This window comes from Pongo abelii, chromosome 5 (genome assembly GCF_028885655.2).
Source record: "Pongo abelii isolate AG06213 chromosome 5, NHGRI_mPonAbe1-v2.0_pri, whole genome shotgun sequence".
NCBI lineage: Eukaryota > Metazoa > Chordata > Mammalia > Primates > Hominidae > Pongo > Pongo abelii.
The window spans coordinates 80,778,217-80,786,288 of record NC_071990.2 but is presented as its reverse complement, the minus strand read 5'-3'; the positions used below and the strand labels follow the sequence as shown (position 1 = coordinate 80,786,288).

The window sequence follows — 8,072 nt, the reverse complement described above, 5'->3', positions numbered from 1 at the left end:
AATTTTACCTTGTTGCTTACATTATTGTGAGGAGAAAGAGGATTTGGTTTGAATCCTTGGAGTATCAGGTGCTCCTACAGTGTGATTTTATGCCTAAGAAAAAGGCATGCCTACTCTTACAAAATTACCTACCATGCCTGCCCTAATTTTCTGAAATGTCTTTAAGAATTGAAAATAAAAGGTCACCCTGCAGGGTCTGTTAGTGGCCTCCTGGAGTTCTGCCTCCAGCCAAAGGGCAGATGGCTGGCAAGTCCCAGTGTGAGCAGAAGGTGCCAGAGGTAGAAGCCAAGAAACAAAACTCTCCGGGGCTCCCTCTGGGACTGCTATCTGGGCTGTTCATTTGGCCACCCCCTCCTAGCAAAGGCAATGGCTTCCAGACTCCTGTGCAGTCATCCTCTGGCTGCTTGCCTAGGGCAAGGGCACCTTGTGCAAGAGGACTGTCCAGAACTTAGGCCTCCGACATTTCTCTAGTAGCCACTGCTTGTGGGAGAACATCAAGGCCAACACCGGAGTTGGTGACATGGCCAAGCAGTACATAGAGAAAGGACTTTTGGTTCCAGACCTGTGATCACATGCCTAATGATGTTGGAGTTGGAGAACAGATGTGGCAGCACTGCCTCCTAGATGGCTTTCCTAGGACATTAGGGCAAGCTAATGTCTTGGACAAAATCTGTGAAGTGAATCTAGTGATCAGGTTAAACATTCCATTTGAAACACTTAAAGATCCTCTCCTAGCAGAAGGGTATATAACCTGGAATTTAATCCACCTCGTGTATGTGGAATTGATGACATCGCTGGTGAGCCATTAGTCCAGCGTGAGGATGATAAACCAAAGCAGTTGCTGCAAGGCTAAGACAGACAGTACAAGGATGTGGCAAAGCCAGTCACTGAATTATACAAAAGCCAAGGAGTGATCCACCAATTTCCTGGGATAGAGACTAACAAAATCAAGCCCTGTGTTTACATGCTTTTTTTGAACAAGGTCACAGCTATTTAGTCGGACACATATTGACCCTGTGCAGTGGAAGAATCAGGAAGATTTAGTCATTCATTCAATTGTGTCTGTAGTATCGGTATTGTGTCCAAATAAGAAGCTAGCAGAGATAGCCTGCAGCTTCTTTTCTAGTTTTAATGGTGAAGTGATAGGAAAACTAATGAGTGGAAAGAGTTCATGAAGAGTTCCTCTTCTGCCTTTCAAAAGAGTCACCTTCACATGTTTAAGGTGTCTCTGCACTTCTCAAGCCCTTCACAAGAAAGCAAGTGGATTCAAATAGGTACACGGTGGATTTCAAATGGTGTACAACCTAAACTCTAGCTGATTTTTGCAGCCTTGTTGTTGCTATAGTATCCTTTTTACACATGATGGTGGTGGTCTCTGGTTCTCTCCATCCCCTCAAAGACTGTTGAACCACAGCACCAGTAAGCCTAAGAATGCTAAAGGCTCTATCCCAGGCTTTGTCCCAGGTTCTCAGGTATGTGCCTTCCTGGTGACAATGAAATTGATGCTAATTGCTCTTAGTGGTTGTTTCTCTGGCCTTGAGTGATTGTGTCCAGAGTTTATTTTTTCTCATAGGCATAACTCCTTCTTTTCTGCATCCACGCTCCATAGAATCTCTCCTTTTCAGACATCCTAGGATGAAAGGAATTGGCTTCTGTTTTTTTAACATCTATTTTTTTGACATCTATTTTCTCTGTTCTTAGGCTATGAAATAATACAGGTAGTTATTGCTCTTATTCCTCTCAAATTCTTCTAAGAACTGAGAGCAAGAAGGCTAATTGAATCTCTTCATGCACCAGAAACTGCGCTATGAAGAGGGTCTTACGTAAACTGCTGGTCTGACTCTCACAGACTGACACTGCTCCTTTCTTTTATTGTGAAAAAATTAAACACTTGAAATTATTTTGGGAACTTCCTGAAGTCTTTTGGGAATCCTCAAAAAACATGGGAAATATTCACCTACGTGAATGTTGAGAGCTCATATCTTGTGTACAGAAGTAAATAAGACTGTATGAGATAACTGAAATAACAGCATAACTTTTAAGATAACAAAATGCATTTTGAAAATGTTGCTAACTACTGATGTTGACAGTGTCTTTCTCCTGTGAGTGACCCAAGTGTATTACAAGTAGTAAAGGGAATGGAGCCTGTGGGGTTGAAGAAAATGTTGCACTAGCTGTGCCTAGACTAAGACGACAGTTTTACAATTATGAGAAAACAAAATCTTTATTTTTCTTCTATTCCAACGATTCATTCTAGAATCTAATTCTCAATGTCTAGAATTAGATACAAATATTTTGTCACTCTTTGTAATGTAATATTAACAAATCATTCGCTGAAATATAAAAAGGGATTAAACCTAGGAGAATTAATATGCTAATATAAATGAGTTTTAAAATGTAAATGATGATCTCAGATCTTTGAATTGAGAGAGAGCCTTAGAAAATGAGGAAGAGTTAAGGAAGCTGAGGGAAAAGGGAGAGTTTGACAGTGAAGAGGACTAAACATAACACAATGGTTACAGACAAATACTTCATAGTATTTCACCAGGACTTGACTCATCTTCATCAGTTAGAGATGAAGACGATCCCAGGAACACCCATCAACACCTTGGACACCTACAGACCTTGGTCCCCTACAGTCCTCACCGGTACTAAGTCCAGCTGAGGGAGCTTCCTGGGGTCTATATACCTATGCTGTCTCCAGAGAAGGAGCTAACACTGTCCCTGCCCCCTGTGGCCAGTGGTTCCTGTGCTGTGCCATCTTGGAACTGGAACTACTACAGAAGTGTGTCTTTCTCCAAAGACAAATAGCCATGGCTTCTTCTCACCCCTGAGACTAAGCTACCACCGAACCACCCTAGGCCAGTGGCCTGACATCCCCATGTCAAGCTGTGAGCAGCTGTTACACTTTTCCTGTGAGACCAAGCAGATGTGGAGCTGCTCCATCTGCTCCTTCCTCCTCCTTGAGCTGTAGCCAAAGCGGAACTCTTTCTCCTGGGAAAGCAGTACCTTGGCCACTCAAAGGAGCCCCACCTACCCAGTGCCTAAGTTGTTGCAGCTCCTTGCATCCCAAGAAACAGTGTCTTGGCCACCCACAGCAGTCACACACTCCAGTATCTAAGCTAAAGCAGTGCCACGCATCTCAGGGAAGTGGTGCTTGGGCTGCCCAAAACAGTCACACCACCTGGGCCTGATCTGAAACAGCACATCGCCCCCTGGGGAAGTGGTGCCTTGCCAAGCTGTTAGCAGCTGCACATCTCAGGGCTGAGCTGACATAGCACACACCACATCCCAGGGAAACAGAGCAGTGGGTGAACTCAGAAACCTTGCCCAAACTCTAGGACCCTGCTTCCCTGGAGCATAATTAGTTCTCTAGTGTCTGAGCTGCTGAAACACTGTTCTCCTTGGGAAGAAGAATCATTGCTGTGCTATTTCTTCCCTATACCCCAGGGCCCAAATGATAGCTGTGCTCCCCCATTTTAGGGTACCTGCTGCCACTGCATGTAGCCTTATAGAGTCAGGATACTGCTGAGCCCCACCATTCCAGAGTCTAGAGTCACTATATGGTGCCTCATCCCCTGGGACCCAAGTTGACACACTGAGCCTTATTGGGTCAGACACCCAAATTGCAGCCATACCCTGCTCCAAAGGCCCAATCATCCACAGCACCCCTTCTTCCCTGGAGGTGGGCCAGTGCTGTGCCCTGCCCCCAAAAGATAGGAATTGTAGCTACAATCCAGTTCCATGAACAGTGCTAGGTTGTGCCTCAGAGTCATGATTCTGGTCCTGTAGGCTACCTGGTCTTCCAACCCTGCTAGAGAGAATGAACCTGCACCCCAAGACCCAGGTATCACAATAGGTTTGTGAGACTCTGAACCTAAGATCCTGGCCCCACAGCTGCCTCAAGCACCTGCACCTGGAATCCAATGCCACTGCAGCTGCTATTAATAGTAAGCTATGTCACACTTGATATCAAGAAGGATTCCCTCCTCTAAGTCTCTTCATTGTAGGGAAAACAAGGACTTCAAAAGCCCTTGACACTGAGGAGCTATTAACAACCTACACTGCCACTGCCATCCCACAAACTTCTACAGCTTATGCTACTGAGGTGCTCACAGTTATTGTTGACTTTGAACAGCTGCAGAAGCTATTGAAGGGCAGCTTTGCTGGATACAGTGTTCTTGACTGCACTGTACCTGTCTGAAAATAGAATCACTACATCCTTCCAAACTGGCACACCAAAACCCAACTGCAGATGAAAGTTTTTCTCTACAAAATCCACTCTAGAAGTTTTGGAAGAGGTGATTTTTCCACCAGATGCACAGACATCAACATAGGAGCACACACACACACAACATTAAAAAGCAAGAAAAATCTGATACCACCAAAAAATATAATAACTATCTGGTTATAGACCCAATGAAAGTGAAATAAACAACCTGCTGGAAAAAAATTCAAAATAGTGATCTTAAGAAAACTCAATGAGATACAAGGAAATACAGACAGGCAATTCAACAAAATCAGAAAACAATTTATGATACAAATGATAAATTCAACAAAGAGATAAAAATCATTGAAAAAGCCAAGAGAAATACTGCAGCTAATGATTTCTAATAATTGAAGAAATAATAGAGAGCTTCAACAGCAGCCTTGATCAAGCCAATAAAAGAATCTCTGAACTAGGCCTAATGCAGTGGCTTACGCCTGTAATCCCAGCACTTTGGGAGGCTGAGGTGGATGGATCACGAGGTCAGGAGTTCAAGACCATCCTGGCCAATATAGTGAAACCCCGTCTCTACTAAAAATACAAAAATTAGGTGGGCATGGTGGCATGTGCCTGTAGTCCCAACTGCTCGGGGGGCTGAGGCAGGAGAATCGCTTGAACCCAGGAGGCAGAGGTTGCAGTGAGCTGAGATCGTGCCACTGCACTCCAGCCTGGGCAACAGAGCAAGATTCCGTCTCAAAAAAAAAAAAAAAAAAAAATCTGAAGTTGAAGAAAGGTTATTTGAAATTACCCAGCCAGAAAAAATAAAGTAAATAAGAATGAAAAACAGTAAAGAAAGGCTACAAGACTTATAGGACCCCCCATTAAGTGAACAAATATTCTCATTTATGGGAGTTCCAGATGGAAAAGAGAAGGAAAATGGTGTAGAAAAACCTATTTAATAAAATAATAGCTAAAATCATTCCAAGCTGGGGAGAGATATGGATATCCAGATCTAGGAGTTCAAAGGTCTCCAAAAAGATTCAGTCTAAAAATCTACTCCCTGTGGCACTTTATAGTCAAACTGTCAAAAGTGAAAGACAAAGAGAATTCTAAAAACATCAAGATAAAAGCATTGAGTAACACATAAAGGAATCCCCATTAGACTAACGCATATTTCCTTGCAGTATCCTTACAGACTAGAAGAAAATGGGATGAATTATTTGAAGTGCTGAAAGGAGAAAAACCTGCCAGTCAAGCACACTATACTCAGCAAAGCTGCCTTTCAGACATGAGAGAAATAAAGCCTTTTCTAGACAAGCAAAAACTGAGGGAATTTATCACCACTATCCTAGTCTTGCAAAAATCCTTAAGTGAGTCCTACTTCTTAAAGTGAAAAGATGGCTATCATGAAACCACACAAAAGTATAAAACTCACTGGTAGAGCAGATACACAGAGAAAGAGAAAAGAATGAAACCCTATCACTACAGAAAACCACTAAACCACAATGATAAACAATGAAGGAAGAAAGGAAAAAAAGATATGCAAGACAACTAGAAAACAATTAACATAGTGACATGAATCTTCACCTATCAATAACAATCTTGAATGTAAATTAATTACATCCCCCACCTTAAAGATATAAAACAACTCAACTGTGTGCTGCCTACAAGAAATTCACTTCATCTGGAAAGACACATATAAACTGAATATGAAAGAGATGGAAAAGGATAGCCTATGCAAACAGAAACCAAAAACAAGCAAGAGTACCTATATTTATTTCAGATAAAATAATTTTAAGTCAAAAACTCTAAAAAGAGACAATGAAGTTTAAAAGATGATAAAAGGATAAATTCAGCAAGAGAATATAACAATTGTAAATATATATGCACCCAACATCAGAGCACCTAGATACATAAAGCAAATATTATCAGATCTAAAGAGAGAGATAGACCCCAAAACAATAACAGTTGGGGACTTCAACACCTTTTTACTCTTTATTAGGAGGTCATTATTCTCTACATTTTAGCATAATGGTTAAGAGTTCAGGATCCGGTATTATATTATACTAGCTTGAACTATCTACTTGCAGATGGCCTTGGGTAAGCTTGTGATTCAGTTTTCCCATCTTCAAAATGAGTAGTATAGTAGTCATTAACTCCATGACTTGTGAAGATTAATTGAGAATATTTAGAATAGGACCTGGCATATAGTAGGGGCTCAATACATTTTAGCCATTACTATCTTTTTTTGTATTGGCCATTCATATGCCATTTATACACTTATTCAACTTGGATTTTTTGTATAACCTACATTTGCAAAATGCTTGACTGGCAAAGATTTAAATCATTAAGTTTGTGTGTCGGGGGGAGGAGGGCAGTGAGGAATTCTGTTACTTCTAACTAACCAGTTGCACTTTCAGTAGTTTGGTACGTTACCAGACCCAGTGATCACCGTATTGATAGTAACCAGCATAGACACCAGCATAGCACACTGAAATTCAGAAGAGTTGGACTCAAGCCATTTTTCAGCCTCAACTTCTGACTTCAACAACATATTTGTGTCCAAGAATATAAAGGCAAAACACATAGCCTGACTAAAGAAACGTGATACACTCTCTTACAGTCAAATTAAGTGTAGTTTAAAGTGTTATTTTCAGGAACTTGACTTTTAAATAATGATGATAAGTGACAGTATTTCTACTTTCACACATAACTACTTATGTGAGGTAGTTATTTTTGCATATGAACTCTTATTTCATTTTGGTCTTCTGTGTTCCCTTTTCCCATAAATGTCACTCCTACAATGCCCAGCAAGAAACCAGTAACTGCCCTAGGCATTTCCCTTTTCCATCTTCTTCACTTACAGTGACCATTCTTTTACTTATTTTATTACTTAATTACTTATTTACTTAATTTTATTTCCTTATTTTACTTATTTACTTAATCTATCCTTTCCTCTCCATCCCTTATCCACTGCCATAGTTTAAGCTCTCACTATCTCCCTCCTGGCCTTTTGCAATAATCTACTGGTTTATATCTCCACTATTCCATTTTTCTCAAAGAATTAGAACATTTAAAAGTACAAATAGAGACAAGATCTTGTGTCTATCCTGCTTCAAAGGATTTAAAAATTCCCCACTGGTGACAGGGAAAGAACCATCTCCTTAGCATGATATACACAGTCCTTCATGTCTGGACTCTGCACCCAACTCTACCATCAGCTCCTGCTGTGCTCCCATTAGCTTTCTGGACATAGATATTGTCTGTCTTATTTTTGTATCACAGCATTTATTCTACTTCTGGAGTCAATAAATGTTTGCATAATGAAGGGATGCACACATGCATAATAACAAGCATGACTTTTTAAAAACTGGTATTTATCTCTAGGTTTTCTGTAAAGGATTTGAATTTATTTCATATTAAGAGAGTGAAACTTAAAGGTTCAGCTAAAGCTCAATTTTGACACTTAAGAGCTTATCATAGAAATCATATTGTATAATAAAAATACACACACATATATACATATACATCTATATCAGTATACTGTGTGTATATATTATACATATATGTATTATATATTATATATGTATACATATATGTATTATATATTATATATGTATATGTACATATATGTATTATGTTATATATAATACATATATATGTAAATATACACACACATATATAATACATATATATGTATAATCATTCCTTGGTATCCATGAGAGATTGGTTCCAGGACTTCCACAAATAAAATCTGCAGATGCTCAAGTCCCTTATATGAAATGGCATCGTATTTGCATATAACCTATGCATATCCTCCCACATACTTTAAATCATGTCTAGATTACTTTTCATACCTAATACA

At 39.9% G+C, this 8,072-nt stretch overlaps 1 pseudogene; it reads left to right on the top strand.

Moving 5' to 3' along the window:
* The first annotated feature begins 366 nt into the window (after positions 1 to 366).
* Positions 367 to 997, top strand: LOC100442403 (adenylate kinase 4, mitochondrial-like; annotated as a pseudogene).
* Positions 998 to 8,072: the final 7,075 nt, after the last annotated feature.